The sequence below is a fragment of the Salmo salar genome, chromosome 09 (genome assembly GCF_965601325.2).
Source record: "Salmo salar chromosome 09, fSalSal1, whole genome shotgun sequence".
Taxonomy (NCBI): domain Eukaryota; kingdom Metazoa; phylum Chordata; class Actinopteri; order Salmoniformes; family Salmonidae; genus Salmo; species Salmo salar.
In genome coordinates, this window is record NC_138299.1 from 64,109,561 (window position 1) to 64,127,438 (window position 17,878).

The 17,878-nt window shown below is 40.3% G+C and overlaps 14 non-coding genes across 14 annotated transcripts; all 14 read right to left on the reverse strand.

Annotated features, from left to right (window-relative positions):
- Positions 1–1,934: 1,934 nt before the first annotated feature.
- Positions 1,935–2,006, reverse strand: trnac-gca (transfer RNA cysteine (anticodon GCA)). The gene has a single exon. It is a non-coding gene; the product is annotated as a tRNA-Cys (tRNA).
- Positions 2,007–2,612: 606 nt separating this feature from the next.
- trnac-gca (transfer RNA cysteine (anticodon GCA)) lies at positions 2,613–2,684 on the reverse strand. The gene has a single exon. It is a non-coding gene; the product is annotated as a tRNA-Cys (tRNA).
- Positions 2,685–3,292: 608 nt separating this feature from the next.
- trnac-gca (transfer RNA cysteine (anticodon GCA)) lies at positions 3,293–3,364 on the reverse strand. The gene has a single exon. It is a non-coding gene; the product is annotated as a tRNA-Cys (tRNA).
- Positions 3,365–3,970: 606 nt separating this feature from the next.
- trnac-gca (transfer RNA cysteine (anticodon GCA)) lies at positions 3,971–4,042 on the reverse strand. The gene has a single exon. It is a non-coding gene; the product is annotated as a tRNA-Cys (tRNA).
- A 1,288-nt stretch (positions 4,043–5,330) lies between these two features.
- trnac-gca (transfer RNA cysteine (anticodon GCA)) lies at positions 5,331–5,402 on the reverse strand. Its single transcript has one exon. It is a non-coding gene; the product is annotated as a tRNA-Cys (tRNA).
- A 606-nt stretch (positions 5,403–6,008) lies between these two features.
- trnac-gca (transfer RNA cysteine (anticodon GCA)) lies at positions 6,009–6,080 on the reverse strand. The gene has a single exon. It is a non-coding gene; the product is annotated as a tRNA-Cys (tRNA).
- A 606-nt stretch (positions 6,081–6,686) lies between these two features.
- Positions 6,687–6,758, reverse strand: trnac-gca (transfer RNA cysteine (anticodon GCA)). The gene has a single exon. It is a non-coding gene; the product is annotated as a tRNA-Cys (tRNA).
- Positions 6,759–8,726: 1,968 nt separating this feature from the next.
- trnac-gca (transfer RNA cysteine (anticodon GCA)) lies at positions 8,727–8,798 on the reverse strand. Its single transcript has one exon. It is a non-coding gene; the product is annotated as a tRNA-Cys (tRNA).
- Positions 8,799–9,404: 606 nt separating this feature from the next.
- On the reverse strand, positions 9,405–9,476 carry trnac-gca (transfer RNA cysteine (anticodon GCA)). The gene has a single exon. It is a non-coding gene; the product is annotated as a tRNA-Cys (tRNA).
- A 608-nt stretch (positions 9,477–10,084) lies between these two features.
- Positions 10,085–10,156, reverse strand: trnac-gca (transfer RNA cysteine (anticodon GCA)). Its single transcript has one exon. It is a non-coding gene; the product is annotated as a tRNA-Cys (tRNA).
- A 606-nt stretch (positions 10,157–10,762) lies between these two features.
- trnac-gca (transfer RNA cysteine (anticodon GCA)) lies at positions 10,763–10,834 on the reverse strand. Its single transcript has one exon. It is a non-coding gene; the product is annotated as a tRNA-Cys (tRNA).
- Positions 10,835–11,442: 608 nt separating this feature from the next.
- Positions 11,443–11,514, reverse strand: trnac-gca (transfer RNA cysteine (anticodon GCA)). Its single transcript has one exon. It is a non-coding gene; the product is annotated as a tRNA-Cys (tRNA).
- A 606-nt stretch (positions 11,515–12,120) lies between these two features.
- trnac-gca (transfer RNA cysteine (anticodon GCA)) lies at positions 12,121–12,192 on the reverse strand. The gene has a single exon. It is a non-coding gene; the product is annotated as a tRNA-Cys (tRNA).
- A 4,342-nt stretch (positions 12,193–16,534) lies between these two features.
- Positions 16,535–16,606, reverse strand: trnac-gca (transfer RNA cysteine (anticodon GCA)). The gene has a single exon. It is a non-coding gene; the product is annotated as a tRNA-Cys (tRNA).
- Positions 16,607–17,878: the final 1,272 nt, after the last annotated feature.

Consider the following 17,878-nt stretch of genomic DNA (forward strand, 5'->3'; position numbering starts at 1 on the left):
CAAATAAGGTACATTTTAGCTGGAGATCTACATAACCTAATACATAAGACTCTCTCTTTGACAACATACCCATAAAGTATTTGATTTCATGTTGACTATAGGATTTGAACCAGAGACCTCTTGATCCTAAGACTATTGCAATTCCACCTCTGTTAGGAACTGTCTGAAAGAGAGAAAAACCATCTAATGAGGGACATTTTAGATTGAGTAACATAACCAAAAAAGGAGCACTCCCTCTCTCAAGATACACATAGAAAGTACATGATTCAAGGGGGAACCAGGATTTGATCCTGACAAATTGTCTAATAAGGGACATTTCAGAGGGCGATCTACATAACCTAATAAAGAACACTCTCTCTTTCAAAGCGTACCCATAAAATATTTGATTTCAAGTTGACAATAGGATTTGATCCTGAGACCTCATGATCTGAAGTCTATTGCACTTCCACCTCTTTTAGGAACGGTTCAACTGAGAGAGAAAAACCATCTAATTAGGGACATTTTAGATTGAGTAACATAATTTTAAAAGCTGTACTCTAACCCTAATTATACTCTTAGAAAGCACTTTATTTTAAGGGGGCACCAGGATTTGAACCTGGGACCTCTTGATCTGCAGTCAAATGCACTAACACTGAGCTATACCCCCTCTGCTAGAAACTATCTAAAGGTAAAAAAATTCTCAAATAAGGTACATTTTAGCTGGAGATCTACATAACCTAATACATAACACTCTCTCTTTGACAACATACCCATAAAGTATTTGATTTCATGTTGACTATAGGATTTCAACCTGAGACCTCTTGATCCTAAGACTATTGCAATTCCACCTCTGTTAGGAACTGTCTGACAGAGAGAAAAAACATCTAATGAGGGACATTTTAGATTGAGTAACATAACCAAAAAAGGAGCACTCCCTCTCTCAAGATACACATAGAAAGTACATGATTCAAGGGGGAACCAGGATTTGATCCTGACAAATTGTCTAATAAGGGACATTTCAGAGGGCGATCTACATAACCTAATAAAGAACACTCTCTCTTTCAAAGCGTACCCATAAAATATTTGATTTCAAGTTGACAATAGGATTTGATCCTGAGACCTCATGACCTGAAGTCTATTGCACTTCCACCTCTTTTAGGAACGGTTCAACTGAGAGAGAAAAACCATCTAATTAGGGACATTTTAGATTGAGTAACATAATTTTAAAAGCTGTACTCTAACCCTAATTATACTCTTAGAAAGCACTTTATTTTAAGGGGGCACCAGGATTTGAACCTGGGACCTCTTGATCTGCAGTCAAATGCACTAACACTGAGCTATACCCCCTCTGCTAGAAACTATCTAAAGGTAAAAAAATTCTCAAATAAGGTACATTTTAGCTGGAGATCTACATAACCTAATACATAACACTCTCTCTTTGACAACATACCCATAAAGTATTTGATTTCATGTTGACTATAGGATTTCAACCTGAGACCTCTTGATCCTAAGACTATTGCAATTCCACCTCTGTTAGGAACTGTCTGACAGAGAGAAAAAACATCTAATGAGGGACATTTTAGATTGAGTAACATAACCAAAAAAGGAGCACTCCCTCTCTCAAGATACACATAGAAAGTACATGATTCAAGGGGGAACCAGGATTTGATCCTGACAAATTGTCTAATAAGGGACATTTCAGAGGGCGATCTACATAACCTAATAAAGAACACTCTCTCTTTCAAAGCGTACCCATAAAATATTTGATTTCAAGTTGACAATAGGATTTGATCCTGAGACCTCATGACCTGAAGTCTATTGCACTTCCACCTCTTTTAGGAACGGTTCAACTGAGAGAAAAAAACCATCTAATTAGGGACATTTTAGATTGAGTAACATAATTTTAAAAGGTGTACTCTAACCCTAATTATACTCTTAGAAAGCACATGATTTTAAGGGGGCACCAGGATTTGAACCTGGGACCTCTTGATCTGCAATCAAATGCTCTACCACTGAGCTATACCCTCTCTGCTAGAAACTATCTAAAGGCGGAAAAATACTCAAATAAGGTACATTTTAGCTGGAGATCTACATAACCTAATACATAACACTCTCTCTTTGACAACATACCCATAAAGTATTTGATTTCATGTTGACTATAGGATTTGAACAAGAGACCTCTTGATCCTAAGACTATTGCAATTCCACCTCTGTTAGGAACTGTCTGACAGAGAGAAAAACCATCTAATGAGGGACATTTTAGATTGAGTAACATAACCAAAAAAGGAGCACTCCCTCTCTCAAGATACACATGGAAAGTACATGATTCAAGGGGGAACCAGGATTTGATCCTGAGAAATTGTCTAATAAGGGACATTTCAGAGGGCGATCTACATAACCTAATAAAGAACACTCTCTCTTTCAAAGCGTACCCATCAAATATTTGATTTCAAGTTGACAATAGGATTTGATCCTGAGACCTCATGACCTGAAGTCTATTGCACTTCCACCTGTTTTAGGAACGGTTCAACTGAGAGAAAAACAGTCTAATTAGGGACATTTTAGATTGAGTAACATAATTTTAAAAGGTGTACTCTAACCCTAATTATACTCTTAGAAAGCACTTTATTCTAAGGGGGCACCAGGATTTGAACCTGGGACCTCTTGATCTGCAGTCAAATGCTCTACCACTGAGCTATACCCCCTCTGCTAGAAACTATCTAAAGGCAGAAAAATTCTCAAATAAGGTACATTTTAGCTGGAGATCTACATAACCTAATACATAACACTCTCTCTTTGACAACATACCCATAAAGTATTTGATTTCATGTTGACTATAGGATTTCAACCTGAGACCTCTTGATCCTAAGACTATTCCAATTCCACCTCTGTTAGGAACTGTCTGACAGAGAGAAAAACCATCTAATGAGGGACATTTTAGATTGAGTAACATAACCAAAAAAGGAGCACTCCCTCTCTCAAGATACACATAGAAAGTACATGATTCAAGGGGGAACCAGGATTTGATCCTGACAAATTGTCTAATAAGGGACATTTCAGAGGGCGATCTACATAACCTAATAAAGAACACTCTCTCTTTCAAAGCGTACCCATCAAATATTTGATTTCAAGTTGACAATAGGATTTGATCCTGAGACCTCATGACCTGAAGTCTATTGCACTTCCACCTCTTTTAGGAACGGTTCAACTGAGAGAAAAAAAACATCTAATTAGGGACATTTTAGATTGAGTAACATAATTTTAAAAGGTGTACTCTAACCCTAATTATACTCTTAGAAAGCACATGATTTTAAGGGGGCACCAGGATTTGAACCTGGGACCTCTTGATCTGCAATCAAATGCTCTACCACTGAGCTATACCCCCTCTGCTAGAAACTATCTAAAGGCGGAAAAATTCTCAAATAAGGTACATTTTAGCTGGAGATCTACATAACCTAATACATAACACTCTCTCTTTGACAACATACCCATAAAGTATTTGATTTCATGTTGACTATAGGATTTGAACAAGAGACCTCTTGATCCTAAGACTATTGCAATTCCACCTCTGTTAGGAACTGTCTGACAGAGAGAAAAACCATCTAATGAGGGACATTTTAGATTGAGTAACATAACCAAAAAAGGAGCACTCCCTCTCTCAAGATACACCAGGAAAGTACATGATTCAAGGGGGAACCAGGATTTGATCCTGAGAAATTGTCTAATAAGGGACATTTCAGAGGGCGATCTACATAACCTAATAAAGAACACTCTCTCTTTCAAAGCGTACCCATCAAATATTTGATTTCAAGTTGACAATAGGATTTGATCCTGAGACCTCATGACCTGAAGTCTATTGCACTTCCACCTCTTTTAGGAACGGTTCAACTGAGAGAAAAACAGTCTAATTAGGGACATTTTAGATTGAGTAACATCATTTTAAAAGGTGTACTCTAACCCTAATTATACTCTTAGAAAGCACTTTATTTTAAGGGGGCACCAGGATTTGAACCTGGGACCTCTTGATCTGCAGTCAAATGCTCTAACACTGAGCTATACCCCCTCTGCTAGAAACTATCTAAAGGCAGAAAAATTCTCAAATAAGGTACATTTTAGCTGGAGATCTACATAACCTAATACATAACACTCTCTCTTTGACAACATACCCATAAAGTATTTGATTTCATGTTGACTATAGGATTTCAACCTGAGACCTCTTGATCCTAAGACTATTGCAATTCCACCTCTGTTAGGAACTGTCTGAAAGAGAGAAAAACCATCTAATGAGGGACATTTTAGATTGAGTAACATAACCAAAAAAGGAGCACTCCCTCTCTCAAGATACACATAGAAAGTACATGAATCAAGGGGGAACCAGGATTTGATCCTGACAAATTGTCTAATAAGGGACATTTCAGAGGGCGATCTACATAACCTAATAAAGAACACTCTCTCTTTCAAAGCGTACCCATAAAATATTTGATTTCAAGTTGACAATAGGATTTGATCCTGAGACCTCATGACCTGAAGTCTATTGCACTTCCACCTCTTTTAGGAACGGTTCAACTGAGAGAGAAAAACCATCTAATTAGGGACATTTTAGATTGAGTAACATAATTTTAAAAGCTGTACTCTAACCCTAATTATACTCTTAGAAAGCACTTTATTTTAAGGGGGCACCAGGATTTGAACCTGGGACCTCTTGATCTGCAGTCAAATGCTCTAACACTGAGCTATACCCTCTCTGCTAGAAACTATCTAAAGGTAAAAAAATTCTCAAATAAGGTACATTTTAGCTGGAGATCTACATAACCTAATACATAACACTCTCTCTTTGACAACATACCCATAAAGTATTTGATTTCATGTTGACTATAGGATTTCAACCTGAGACCTCTTGATCCTAAGACTATTGCAATTCCACCTCTGTTAGGAACTGTCTGACAGAGAGAAAAAACATCTAATGAGGGACATTTTAGATTGAGTAACATAACCAAAAAAGGAGCACTCCCTCTCTCAAGATACACATAGAAAGTACATGATTCAAGGGGGAACCAGGATTTGATCCTGACAAATTGTCTAATAAGGGACATTTCAGAGGGCGATCTACATAACCTAATAAAGAACACTCTCTCTTTCAAAGCGTACCCATAAAATATTTGATTTCAAGTTGACAATAGGATTTGATCCTGAGACCTCATGACCTGAAGTCTATTGCACTTCCACCTCTTTTAGGAACGGTTCAACTGAGAGAAAAAAAACATCTAATTAGGGACATTTTAGATTGAGTAACATAATTTTAAACGGTGTACTCTAACCCTAATTATACTCTTAGAAAGCACATGATTTTAAGGGGGCACCAGGATTTGAACCTGGGACCTCTTGATCTGCAATCAAATGCTCTACCACTGAGCTATACCCCCTCTGCTAGAAACTATCTAAAGGCGGAAAAATACTCAAATAAGGTACATTTTAGCTGGAGATCTACATAACCTAATACATAACACTCTCTCTTTGACAACATACCCATAAAGTATTTGATTTCATGTTGACTATAGGATTTGAACAAGAGACCTCTTGATCCTAAGACTATTGCAATTCCACCTCTGTTAGGAACTGTCTGACAGAGAGAAAAACCATCTAATGAGGGACATTTTAGATTGAGTAACATAACCAAAAAAGGAGCACTCCCTCTCTCAAGATACACATGGAAAGTACATGATTCAAGGGGGAACCAGGATTTGATCCTGAGAAATTGTCTAATAAGGGACATTTCAGAGGGCGATCTACATAACCTAATAAAGAACACTCTCTCTTTCAAAGCGTACCCATCAAATATTTGATTTCAAGTTGACAATAGGATTTGATCCTGAGACCTCATGACCTGAAGTCTATTGCACTTCCACCTGTTTTAGGAACGGTTCAACTGAGAGAAAAACAGTCTAATTAGGGACATTTTAGATTGAGTAACATAATTTTAAAAGGTGTACTCTAACCCTAATTATACTCTTAGAAAGCACTTTATTCTAAGGGGGCACCAGGATTTGAACCTGGGAGCTCTTGATCTGCAGTCAAATGCTCTACCACTGAGCTATACCCCCTCTGCTAGAAACTATCTAAAGGCAGAAAAATTCTCAAATAAGGTACATTTTAGCTGGAGATCTACATAACCTAATACATAACACTCTCTCTTTGACAACATACCCATAAAGTATTTGATTTCATGTTGACTATAGGATTTCAACCTGAGACCTCTTGATCCTAAGACTATTGCAATTCCACCTCTGTTAGGAACTGTCTGACAGAGAGAAAAACCATCTAATGAGGGACATTTTAGATTGAGTAACATAACCAAAAAAGGAGCACTCCCTCTCTCAAGATACACATAGAAAGTACATGATTCAAGGGGGAACCAGGATTTGATCCTGACAAATTGTCTAATAAGGGACATTTCAGAGGGCGATCTACATAACCTAATAAAGAACACTCTCTCTTTCAAAGCGTACCCATCAAATATTTGATTTCAAGTTGACAATAGGATTTGATCCTGAGACCTCATGACCTGAAGTCTATTGCACTTCCACCTCTTTTAGGAACGGTTCAACTGAGAGAAAAACCATCTAATTAGGGACATTTTAGATTGAGTAACATAATTTTAAAAGGTGTACTCTAACCCTAATTATACTCTTAGAAAGCACTTGATTTTAAGGGGGCACCAGGATTTGAACCTGGGACCTCTTGATCTGCAGTCAAATGCTCTACCACTGAGCTATACCCCCTCTGCTAGAACCTATCTAAAGGCGGAAAAATTCTCAAATAAGGTACATTTTAGCTGGAGATCTACATAACCTAATACATAAGACTCTCTCTTTGACAACATACCCATAAAGTATTTGATTTCATGTTGACTATAGGATTTGAACCAGAGACCTCTTGATCCTAAGACTATTGCAATTCCACCTCTGTTAGGAACTGTCTGAAAGAGAGAAAAACCATCTAATGAGGGACATTTTAGATTGAGTAACATAACCAAAAAAGGAGCACTCCCTCTCTCAAGATACACATAGAAAGTACATGATTCAAGGGGGAACCAGGATTTGATCCTGACAAATTGTCTAATAAGGGACATTTCAGAGGGCGATCTACATAACCTAATAAAGAACACTCTCTCTTTCAAAGCGTACCCATAAAATATTTGATTTCAAGTTGACAATAGGATTTGATCCTGAGACCTCATGATCTGAAGTCTATTGCACTTCCACCTCTTTTAGGAACGGTTCAACTGAGAGAGAAAAACCATCTAATTAGGGACATTTTAGATTGAGTAACATAATTTTAAAAGCTGTACTCTAACCCTAATTATACTCTTAGAAAGCACTTTATTTTAAGGGGGCACCAGGATTTGAACCTGGGACCTCTTGATCTGCAGTCAAATGCACTAACACTGAGCTATACCCCCTCTGCTAGAAACTATCTAAAGGTAAAAAAATTCTCAAATAAGGTACATTTTAGCTGGAGATCTACATAACCTAATACATAACACTCTCTCTTTGACAACATACCCATAAAGTATTTGATTTCATGTTGACTATAGGATTTCAACCTGAGACCTCTTGATCCTAAGACTATTGCAATTCCACCTCTGTTAGGAACTGTCTGACAGAGAGAAAAAACATCTAATGAGGGACATTTTAGATTGAGTAACATAACCAAAAAAGGAGCACTCCCTCTCTCAAGATACACATAGAAAGTACATGATTCAAGGGGGAACCAGGATTTGATCCTGACAAATTGTCTAATAAGGGACATTTCAGAGGGCGATCTACATAACCTAATAAAGAACACTCTCTCTTTCAAAGCGTACCCATAAAATATTTGATTTCAAGTTGACAATAGGATTTGATCCTGAGACCTCATGACCTGAAGTCTATTGCACTTCCACCTCTTTTAGGAACGGTTCAACTGAGAGAGAAAAACCATCTAATTAGGGACATTTTAGATTGAGTAACATAATTTTAAAAGCTGTACTCTAACCCTAATTATACTCTTAGAAAGCACTTTATTTTAAGGGGGCACCAGGATTTGAACCTGGGACCTCTTGATCTGCAGTCAAATGCACTAACACTGAGCTATACCCCCTCTGCTAGAAACTATCTAAAGGTAAAAAAATTCTCAAATAAGGTACATTTTAGCTGGAGATCTACATAACCTAATACATAACACTCTCTCTTTGACAACATACCCATAAAGTATTTGATTTCATGTTGACTATAGGATTTCAACCTGAGACCTCTTGATCCTAAGACTATTGCAATTCCACCTCTGTTAGGAACTGTCTGACAGAGAGAAAAAACATCTAATGAGGGACATTTTAGATTGAGTAACATAACCAAAAAAGGAGCACTCCCTCTCTCAAGATACACATAGAAAGTACATGATTCAAGGGGGAACCAGGATTTGATCCTGACAAATTGTCTAATAAGGGACATTTCAGAGGGCGATCTACATAACCTAATAAAGAACACTCTCTCTTTCAAAGCGTACCCATAAAATATTTGATTTCAAGTTGACAATAGGATTTGATCCTGAGACCTCATGACCTGAAGTCTATTGCACTTCCACCTCTTTTAGGAACGGTTCAACTGAGAGAAAAAAACCATCTAATTAGGGACATTTTAGATTGAGTAACATAATTTTAAAAGGTGTACTCTAACCCTAATTATACTCTTAGAAAGCACATGATTTTAAGGGGGCACCAGGATTTGAACCTGGGACCTCTTGATCTGCAATCAAATGCTCTACCACTGAGCTATACCCTCTCTGCTAGAAACTATCTAAAGGCGGAAAAATACTCAAATAAGGTACATTTTAGCTGGAGATCTACATAACCTAATACATAACACTCTCTCTTTGACAACATACCCATAAAGTATTTGATTTCATGTTGACTATAGGATTTGAACAAGAGACCTCTTGATCCTAAGACTATTGCAATTCCACCTCTGTTAGGAACTGTCTGACAGAGAGAAAAACCATCTAATGAGGGACATTTTAGATTGAGTAACATAACCAAAAAAGGAGCACTCCCTCTCTCAAGATACACATGGAAAGTACATGATTCAAGGGGGAACCAGGATTTGATCCTGAGAAATTGTCTAATAAGGGACATTTCAGAGGGCGATCTACATAACCTAATAAAGAACACTCTCTCTTTCAAAGCGTACCCATCAAATATTTGATTTCAAGTTGACAATAGGATTTGATCCTGAGACCTCATGACCTGAAGTCTATTGCACTTCCACCTGTTTTAGGAACGGTTCAACTGAGAGAAAAACAGTCTAATTAGGGACATTTTAGATTGAGTAACATAATTTTAAAAGGTGTACTCTAACCCTAATTATACTCTTAGAAAGCACTTTATTCTAAGGGGGCACCAGGATTTGAACCTGGGACCTCTTGATCTGCAGTCAAATGCTCTACCACTGAGCTATACCCCCTCTGCTAGAAACTATCTAAAGGCAGAAAAATTCTCAAATAAGGTACATTTTAGCTGGAGATCTACATAACCTAATACATAACACTCTCTCTTTGACAACATACCCATAAAGTATTTGATTTCATGTTGACTATAGGATTTCAACCTGAGACCTCTTGATCCTAAGACTATTCCAATTCCACCTCTGTTAGGAACTGTCTGACAGAGAGAAAAACCATCTAATGAGGGACATTTTAGATTGAGTAACATAACCAAAAAAGGAGCACTCCCTCTCTCAAGATACACATAGAAAGTACATGATTCAAGGGGGAACCAGGATTTGATCCTGACAAATTGTCTAATAAGGGACATTTCAGAGGGCGATCTACATAACCTAATAAAGAACACTCTCTCTTTCAAAGCGTACCCATCAAATATTTGATTTCAAGTTGACAATAGGATTTGATCCTGAGACCTCATGACCTGAAGTCTATTGCACTTCCACCTCTTTTAGGAACGGTTCAACTGAGAGAAAAAAAACATCTAATTAGGGACATTTTAGATTGAGTAACATAATTTTAAAAGGTGTACTCTAACCCTAATTATACTCTTAGAAAGCACATGATTTTAAGGGGGCACCAGGATTTGAACCTGGGACCTCTTGATCTGCAATCAAATGCTCTACCACTGAGCTATACCCCCTCTGCTAGAAACTATCTAAAGGCGGAAAAATTCTCAAATAAGGTACATTTTAGCTGGAGATCTACATAACCTAATACATAACACTCTCTCTTTGACAACATACCCATAAAGTATTTGATTTCATGTTGACTATAGGATTTGAACAAGAGACCTCTTGATCCTAAGACTATTGCAATTCCACCTCTGTTAGGAACTGTCTGACAGAGAGAAAAACCATCTAATGAGGGACATTTTAGATTGAGTAACATAACCAAAAAAGGAGCACTCCCTCTCTCAAGATACACCAGGAAAGTACATGATTCAAGGGGGAACCAGGATTTGATCCTGAGAAATTGTCTAATAAGGGACATTTCAGAGGGCGATCTACATAACCTAATAAAGAACACTCTCTCTTTCAAAGCGTACCCATCAAATATTTGATTTCAAGTTGACAATAGGATTTGATCCTGAGACCTCATGACCTGAAGTCTATTGCACTTCCACCTCTTTTAGGAACGGTTCAACTGAGAGAAAAACAGTCTAATTAGGGACATTTTAGATTGAGTAACATCATTTTAAAAGGTGTACTCTAACCCTAATTATACTCTTAGAAAGCACTTTATTTTAAGGGGGCACCAGGATTTGAACCTGGGACCTCTTGATCTGCAGTCAAATGCTCTAACACTGAGCTATACCCCCTCTGCTAGAAACTATCTAAAGGCAGAAAAATTCTCAAATAAGGTACATTTTAGCTGGAGATCTACATAACCTAATACATAACACTCTCTCTTTGACAACATACCCATAAAGTATTTGATTTCATGTTGACTATAGGATTTCAACCTGAGACCTCTTGATCCTAAGACTATTGCAATTCCACCTCTGTTAGGAACTGTCTGACAGAGAGAAAAAACATCTAATGAGGGACATTTTAGATTGAGTAACATAACCAAAAAAGGAGCACTCCCTCTCTCAAGATACACATAGAAAGTACATGATTCAAGGGGGAACCAGGATTTGATCCTGACAAATTGTCTAATAAGGGACATTTCAGAGGGCGATCTACATAACCTAATAAAGAACACTCTCTCTTTCAAAGCGTACCCATAAAATATTTGATTTCAAGTTGACAATAGGATTTGATCCTGAGACCTCATGACCTGAAGTCTATTGCACTTCCACCTCTTTTAGGAACGGTTCAACTGAGAGAAAAAAAACATCTAATTAGGGACATTTTAGATTGAGTAACATAATTTTAAAAGGTGTACTCTAACCCTAATTATACTCTTAGAAAGCACATGATTTTAAGGGGGCACCAGGATTTGAACCTGGGACCTCTTGATCTGCAATCAAATGCTCTACCACTGAGCTATACCCCCTCTGCTAGAAACTATCTAAAGGCGGAAAAATTCTCAAATAAGGTACATTTTAGCTGGAGATCTACATAACCTAATACATAACACTCTCTCTTTGACAACATACCCATAAAGTATTTGATTTCATGTTGACTATAGGATTTGAACAAGAGACCTCTTGATCCTAAGACTATTGCAATTCCACCTCTGTTAGGAACTGTCTGACAGAGAGAAAAACCATCTAATGAGGGACATTTTAGATTGAGTAACATAACCAAAAAAGGAGCACTCCCTCTCTCAAGATACACATGGAAAGTACATGATTCAAGGGGGAACCAGGATTTGATCCTGAGAAATTGTCTAATAAGGGACATTTCAGAGGGCGATCTACATAACCTAATAAAGAACACTCTCTCTTTCAAAGCGTACCCATCAAATATTTGATTTCAAGTTGACAATAGGATTTGATCCTGAGACCTCATGACCTGAAGTCTATTGCACTTCCACCTGTTTTAGGAACGGTTCAACTGAGAGAAAAACAGTCTAATTAGGGACATTTTAGATTGAGTAACATAATTTTAAAAGGTGTACTCTAACCCTAATTATACTCTTAGAAAGCACTTTATTCTAAGGGGGCACCAGGATTTGAACCTGGGACCTCTTGATCTGCAGTCAAATGCTCTACCACTGAGCTATACCCCCTCTGCTAGAAACTATCTAAAGGCAGAAAAATTCTCAAATAAGGTACATTTTAGCTGGAGATCTACATAACCTAATACATAACACTCTCTATTTGACAACATACCCATAAAGTATTTGATTTCATGTTGACTATAGGATTTCAACCTGAGACCTCTTGATCCTAAGACTATTGCAATTCCACCTCTGTTAGGAACTGTCTGACAGAGAGAAAAACCATCTACATTTTTACATTTACATTTTAGTCATTTAGCAGACGCTCTTATCCAGAGCGACTTACAAATTGGTGCATTCACCTTATAATATCCAGTGGAACAACCACTTTACAATAGTGCATCTAAATCTTTTAAGGGGGGTGTTAGAAGGATTACTTTATCCTATCCCAGGTATTCCTTGAAGAGGTGGGGTTTCAGGTGTCTCCGGAAGGTGGTGATTGACTCCGCTGTCCTGGCGTCGTGAGGGAGCTTGTTCCACCATTGGGGTGCCAGAGCAGCGAACAGTTTTGACTGGGCTGAGCGGGAACTGTGCTTCCTCAGAGGTAGGGAGGCGAGCAGGCCAGAGGTGGATGAACGCAGTGCCCTTGTTTGGGTGTAGGGCCTGATCAGAGCCTGAAGGTACGGAGGTGCCGTTCCCCTCACAGCTCCGTAGGCAAGCACCATGGTCTTGTAGCGGATGCGAGCTTCGACTGGAAGCCAGTGGAGAGAGCGGAGGAGCGGGGTGACGTGAGAGAACTTGGGAAGGTTGAACACCAGACGGGCTGCGGCGTTCTGGATGAGTTGTAGGGGTTTAATGGCACAGGCAGGGAGCCCAGCCAACAGCGAGTTGCAATAATCCAGACGGGAGATGACAAGTGCCTGGATTAGGACCTGCGCCGCTTCCTGTGTGAGGCAGGGTCGTACTCTGCGAATGTTGTAGAGCATGAACCTACAGGATCGGGTCACCGCCTTGATGTTGGTGGAGAACGACAGGGTGTTGTCCAGGGTCACGCCAAGGCTCTTAGCACTCTGGGAGGAGGACACAAGGGAGTTGTCAACCGTGATGGCGAGATCATGGAACGGGCAGTCCTTCCCCGGGAGGAAGAGCAGCTCCGTCTTGCCGAGGTTCAGCTTGAGGTGGTGATCCGTCATCCACACTGATATGTCTGCCAGACATGCAGAGATGCGATTCGCCACCTGGTTGTCAGAAGGGGGAAAGGAGAAGATGAATTGTGTGTCATCTGCATAGCAATGATATGAGAGACCATGTGAGGATATGACAGAGCCAAGTGACTTGCTGTATAGCGAGAATAGGAGTGGGCCAAGAACAGAGCCCTGGGGGACACCAGTGGTGAGAGCACGTGGTGCGGAGACAGATTCTCGCCACGCCACCTGGTAGGAGCGACCTGTCAGGTAGGACGCAATCCAAGCGTGCGCGGTGCCGGAGATGCCCAGCTCGGAGAGGGTGGAGAGGAGGATCTGATGGTTCACGGTATCAAAGGCAGCAGATAGGTCTAGAAGGATGAGAGCAGAGGAGAGAGAGTTAGCTTTAGCAGTGCGGAGAGCCTCCGTGACACAGAGAAGAGCAGTCTCAGTTGAATGCCCAGTCTTGAAACCTGACTGATTAGGATCAAGAAGGTCATTCTGAGAGAGATAGCAAGAGAGCTGGCCAAGCACGGCGCGTTCAAGAGTTTTGGAGAGAAAGGAAAGAAGGGATACTGGCCTGTAGTTGTTGACATCGGAGGGATCGAGTGTAGGTTTTTTCAGAAGGGGTGCAACTCTCGCTCTCTTGAAGACGGAAGGGACGTAGCCAGCGGTCAAGGATGCGTTGATGAGCGAGGTGAGGTAGGGGAGAAGGTCTCCGGAAATGGTCTGGAGAAGAGAGGAGGGGATAGGGTCAAGTGGGCAGGTTGTTGGGCGGCCGGCCGTCACAAGACGCGAGAGTTCATCTGGAGAGAGAGGGGAGAAAGAGGTCAAAGCACAGGGTAGGGCAGTGTGAGCAGGACCAGCAGTGTCGTTTGACTTAGCAAACGAGGATCGGATGTCGTCAACCTTCTTTTCAAAATGGTTGACGAAGTCATCCGCAGAGAGGGAGGAGGGGGGGGGGGAGGGGGAGGAGGATTAAGGAGGGAGGAGAAGGTAGCAAAGAGCTTCCTAGGGTTAGAGGCAGATGCTTGGAGTTTAGAGTGGTAGAAAGTGGCTTTAGCAGCAGAGACAGAAGAGGAAAATGTAGAGAGGAGGGAGTGAAAGGATGCCAGGTCCGCAGGGAGGCGAGTTTTCCTCCATTTCCGCTCGGCTGCCCGGAGCCCTGTTCTGTGAGCTCGCAGTGAGTCGTCGAGCCACGGAGCAGGAGGGGAGGACCGAGCCGGCCTGGAGGATAGGGGACAGAGGAAATCAAAGGATGCAGAGAGGGAGGAGAGGAGGGTTGAGGAGGCAGAATCAGGAGATAGGTTGGAGAAGGTTTGAGCAGAGGGAAGAGATGATAGGATGGAAGAGGAGAGAGTAGCGGGAGAGAGAGAGCGAAGGTTGGGACGGCGCAATACCATCCGAGTAGGGGGAGAGTGAGAAGTGTTGGATGAGAGCGAGAGGGAAAAGGATACAAGGTAGTGGTCGGAGACTTGGAGGGGAGTTGCAATGAGATTAGTGGAAGAACAGCATCTAGTAAAGATGAGGTCAAGCGTATTGCCTGCCTTGTGAGTAGGGGGGGAAGGTGAGAGGGTGAGGTCGAAAGAGGAGAGGAGTGGAAAGAAGGAGGCAGAGAGGAATGAGTCGAAGGTAGACGTGGGGAGGTTAAAGTCACCCAGAACTGTGAGAGGTGAGCCATCCTCAGGAAAGGAACTTATCAAGGCGTCAAGCTCATTGATGAACTCTCCAAGGGAACCTGGAGGGCGATAAATGATAAGGATGTTAAGCTTGAAAGGGCTGGTAACTGTGACAGCATGGAATTCAAATGAGGAGATAGACAGATGGGTCAGGGGAGAAAGAGAGAATGTCCACTTGGGAGAGATGAGGATTCCAGTGCCACCACCCCGCTGGCTCGATGCTCTAGGGGTATGCGAGAACACGTAGTCAGACGAGGAGAGAGCAGTAGGAGTAGCAGTGTTATCTGTGGTGATCCATGTTTCCGTCAGCGCCAGGAAGTCTAGGGACTGGAGGGTAGCATAGGCTGAGATGAACTCAGCCTTGTTGGCCGCAGACCGGCAGTTCCAGAGGCTGCCGGAGACCTGGAACTCCACGTGGGTCGTGCGCGCTGGGACCACCAGGTTAGAGCGGCAGCGGCCACGCGGTGTGGAGCCACGCGGTAATGAGGGACATTTTAGATTGAGTAACATAACCAAAAAAGGAGCACTCCCTCTCTCAAGATACACATAGAAAGTACATGATTCAAGGGGGAACCAGGATTTGATCCTGACAAATTGTCTAATAAGGGACATTTCAGAGGGCGATCTACATAACCTAATAAAGAACACTCTCTCTTTCAAAGCGTACCCATCAAATATTTGATTTCAAGATGACAATAGGATTTGATCCTGAGACCTCATGACCTGAAGTCTATTGCACTTCCACCTCTTTTAGGAATGGTTCAACTGAGAGAAAAACCATCTAATTAGGGACATTTTAGATTGAGTAACATAATTTTAAAAGGTGTACTCTAACCCTAATTATACTCTTAGAAAGCACTTTATTTTAAGGGGGCACCAGGATTTGAACCTGGGACCTCTTGATCTGCAGTCAAATGCTCTACAACTGAGCTATACCGCCTCTGCTAGAAACTATCTAAAGGCAGAAAAATTCTCAAATAAGGTACATTTTAGCTGGAGATCTACATAACCTAATACATAACACTCTCTCTTTGACAACATACCCATAAAGTATTTGATTTCATGTTGACTATAGGATTTGAACCAGAGACCTCTTGATCCTAAGACTATTGCAATTCCACCTCTGTTAGGAACTGTCTGACAGAGAGAAAAACCATATAATGAGGGAGATTTTAGATTGAGTAACATAACCAAAAAAGGAGCACTCCCTCTCTCAAGATACACATAGAAAGTACATGATTCAAGGGGGACCCAGGATTTGATCCTGACAAATTGTCTAATAAGGGACATTTCAGAGGGCGATCTACATAACCTAATAAAGAACACTCTCTCTTTCAAAGCGTACCCATAAAATATTTGATTTCAAGTTGACAATAGGATTTGATCCTGAGACCTCATGACCTGAAGTCTATTGCACTTCCACCTCTTTTAGGAACGGTTCAACTGAGAGAAAAAAAACATCTAATTAGGGACATTTTAGATTGAGTAACATAATTTTAAAAGGTGTACTCTAACCCTAATTATACTCTTAGAAAGCACTTGATTTTAAGGGGACACCAGGATTTGAACCTGGGACCTCTTGATCTGCAGTCAAATGCTCTACCACTGAGCTATACCCCCTCTGCTAGAAACTATCTAAAGGCAGAAAAATTCTCAAATAAGGTACATTTTAGCTGGAGATCTACATAACCTAATACATAACACTCTCTCTTTGACAACATACCCATAAAGTATTTGATTTCATGTTGACTATAGGATTTGAACCAGAGACCTCTTGATCCTAAGACTATTGCAATTCCACCTCTGTTAGGAACTGTCTGACAGAGAGAAAAAACATCTAATGAGGGACATTTTAGATTGAGTAACATAACCAAAAAAGGAGCACTCCCTCTCTCAAGATACACATGGAAAGTACATGATTCAAGGGGGAACCAGGATTTGATCCTGACAAATTGTCTAATAAGGGACATTTCAGAGGGCGATATAAATAACCTAATAAAGAACACTCTCTCTTTCAAAGCGTACCCATCAAATATTTGATTTCAAGTTGACAATAGGATTTGATCCTGAGACCTCATGACCTGAAGTCTATTGCACTTCCACCTCTTTTAGGAACGGTTCAACTGAGAGAAAAACAGTCTAATTAGGGACATTTTAGATTGAGTAACATAATTTTAAAAGGTGTACTCTAACCCTAATTATACTCTTAGAAAGAACTTGATTTTAAGGGGGCACCAGGATTTGAACCTGAGACCTCTTGATCTGCAGTCAAATGCTCTACCACTGAGCTATAGCCCCTCTGCTAGAAACTATCTAAAGGCAGAAAAATTCTCAAATAAGGTACATTTTAGCTGGAGATCTACATAACCTAATACATAACACTCTCTCTTTGACAACATACCCATAAAGTATTTGATTTCATGTTGACTATAGGATTTGAACAAGAGACCTCTTGATCCTAAGACTATTGCAATTCCACCTCTGTTAGGAACTGTCTGACAGAGAGAAAAACCATCTAATGAGGGACATTTTAGATTGAGTAACATAACCAAAAAAGGAGCACTCCCTCTCTCAAGATACACATAGAAAGTACATGATTCAAGGGGGAACCAGGATTTGATCCTGACAAATTGTCTAATAAGGGACATTTCAGAGGGCGATCTACATAACCTAATAAAGAACACTCTCTCTTTCAAAGCGTACCCATCAAATATTTGATTTCAAGTTGACAATAGGATTTGATCCTGAGACCTCATGACCTGAAGTCTATTGCACTTCCACCTCTTTTAGGAACGGTTCAACTGAGAGAAAAACAGTCTAATTAGGGACATTTTAGATTGAGTAACATAATTTTAAAATGTGTACTTTAACCCTAATTATACTCTTAGAAAG